A 2,679-nucleotide genomic window follows, 5' to 3' on the forward strand; every position below is an offset into this window, starting at 1 on the left:
GCTGACTGTGTGGGTGGTAATGACGTGACCGTGTGGGTGGTAATGACATGACCGTGCTGACTGTGTGAGTGATAATGACGTGACCGTGCTGACCATGTGGGTGGTTATGACGTGACCGTGCTGACTGTGTGGGTGGTTATGACGTGACCGTGCTGACTGTGTGGGTGGTAATGACCTGACCGTGTGGGTGGTAATGACGTGACCGTGCTGACTGTGTGGGTGGTAATGACGTGACCGTGCTGACCATGTGGGTGGTTATGACGTGACCGTGCTGACTGTGTGGGTGGTTATGACGTGACCGTGCTGACTGTGTGGGTGGTAATGACGTGACCGTGCTGACCATGTGGGTGGTTATGACGTGACCATGCTGACTGTGTGGGTGGTTATGACGTGACCTTGCTGACTGTGTGGATGGTTATGATGTGACCGTGCTGATCGTGTGGGTAGTTATGACATGACTGTGCTGACCGTAGCTCATTTCACTGGCATGGTGGTATGCCAAAAGCAAAGCATTGGCCATTTTATATGTAGCTGGGATGAGTGGAAATCTGGGATATGTAGCTGGGATGAGTGGGAATCTGGGTGGGATGTGATGTGATTGTAGGCAGTGGCTAACCCTTCCCAGAACTGCGGCGCTTTGTAAAGGAAATGGGTGGCCGCTGCTCCAGTTCCTCAGGGAAAGAGGAGGTTCCAGTCCTTCATTCTTCCATCTTCTGGCTTCCCGCAGTGATCGTCCCTGCCCCACTTTGGAATTGCTTTCACCGTGCTTCGTCAGTCCTCAGAATTCCAGCCATGGCCATTATTAGCACACTGTGCAAACCAAATTTGACACTTTTAACATTTGGTCAACATAACATTAAAGCAATAGGCCTGTTCAAGTGACAGGAATCAATCTGGCCACAGTGGGATTTGTAAGGGCTGGTTCAACTATATGTGTGCTGTAGTTACTAGCATGAATTTTTGTGAAAGACAATCTATTTAACATTTGACCTCATAAAATGGGTATTTGGGAAATGCTCAGGGATACTAATGTACTATTGAATCGAGAAAGAGAGTAACACAGTACAACTACTGTAATAATGCAAAATCAGTGGCAACAACAAAATCAGGGTTTATTGCAAATTAATCAATAAGAAACGTTTGCCAGCCCAACAATGAATGAAAAGCAATAATTGTGACAAAATGTTACTTTGCAAATGAAATCTGCATGCATTTGCTTTAACCACAGACCCTGTGTGGCTTCCTTCACTTTTGTTTCTGAGTGTGTGAGCCTTCAGCCATGTGTCGGCAGGACCTGAAGTGACCCGAAGATAAGCTTGGGTCATTCTGTTTGTTTGTTGTAGCAGCAACTTTGGAAAGACTTTTGTTTTTTATAGACTCATGTTGTTGTAAAAGACCTTTTGATTTAATGAGCTTCATTTCTTTTCAACATTATCTTGAATCATTATGGATAAGTACATTTCTGTGGTGATGCTGGTCTGTCATGTGGACGCTTGTTTCTGTGCTAGTCCAGAGGACTGAAGTATTCTGTTTCTATGTGCAGGTTGTATTTTTTTTTTTTTTTTTTTTTTGGATGCTTGTTCTATACTGCAGCAGTATTGTAATTCTAACTGGTTCATACTGGAGCAGTATTGTAATTCTGACTGGTTCATACTGGAGCAGTATTGTAATTCTGACTGGTTCCAGGCACCAACACCTTCTCTATATGTATGTTTTCAGTATCACAGTAATACAGTCTTTTTAAAGTTGTTGAATTTTTCACAGGTGAAAGACCAAAACTTTTGTACAACAAGCACGCTATGATATGCTCATTTGTGTGTAACATACTGATCATCTGAGTACATCACAGTTTGTAATAAAGAATGACTCACCCCAAGGATGAGGTTTCTCCTTGAGAAATATTTTTTGAACATTTAATCAAACACTTTTGTTTAAAATCCTTGAACACTCTTGACTTGGTCTTGAGTTGCCCTCTAGCAATAGTTTCCTACCCATAAATCTAAGTATTCTGTTAGTTTTGTATATACACCTGTAAAAAAACAATCTGAAATGTAGTGTTTTTTGAAACTTGGTTTAATCTCAGCTGAATATTGTGAAGTTGTGCTTAGAAAGATTACCTCCTCAACAGCTTTTATAAAAGTCCTGTAACACATTGTCAAATGGTGTGTTGAATGTGCTGATGATAGTAATTAAAAGTTGATTAAAAACCTATAACTTGTGATAGAAGTGGATTTGTCCACTGGTCTCTTTTTCTTTTTTCTAGCTCTGTAAAAGTATTTGAAGCACTCGAGACTGATCGAGTATTAATGTATTAAGACTTATGTCTTTAGTTTTATACAGAATATATAGACTGTCACATGAGACGTTGATCCTTAATGGTCTTTCTGAAAACCTGGTTTAAGTGTTAAATCTCAGCATATGAGATCAGAACATATTCCTCCTCCATCTCTGTAGCTACTTCATTAAAGGATTCTTTCACTTCACTGCTTCTACAAACATGGCCTTTAACACTCAGTGTTTCTAACCTCTCTGAGGAAACAGAAAGACACGAGAGGTTCACTTGGATTTCCCAGAAGTCTCGTGTAAGTTTTCATTCTTGGTGAACTTGAAAACGTGGCATTAAGCACAAACTAATTATCATTAAACATTAATCTGTCATACAGTGACATACAGTCTGTA

General features: G+C 40.7%; 1 protein-coding gene across 8 annotated transcripts in view; it reads left to right on the forward strand.

The window, feature by feature from the left end:
* rorab (RAR-related orphan receptor A, paralog b) overlaps positions 1-2,226 on the forward strand; it is a 30,412-nt gene extending 28,186 nt beyond the window's left edge. For 5 of the 8 annotated variants that reach the window (XM_027021784.2, XM_027021785.2, XM_027021787.2 and 2 more), the window contains one exon: positions 1-2,226. This exon is cut by the window's left edge and continues 1,011 nt beyond it. The gene's annotated coding sequence lies outside the window, so the exon portion shown is untranslated. The other 3 variants (XM_027021786.2, XM_027021788.2, XM_035527415.1) reach the window with 1 other exon arrangement.
* Positions 2,227-2,679: the final 453 nt, after the last annotated feature.

Source organism: Electrophorus electricus, chromosome 1, assembly GCF_013358815.1.
Source record: "Electrophorus electricus isolate fEleEle1 chromosome 1, fEleEle1.pri, whole genome shotgun sequence".
In the NCBI taxonomy this organism is placed as follows: domain Eukaryota; kingdom Metazoa; phylum Chordata; class Actinopteri; order Gymnotiformes; family Gymnotidae; genus Electrophorus; species Electrophorus electricus.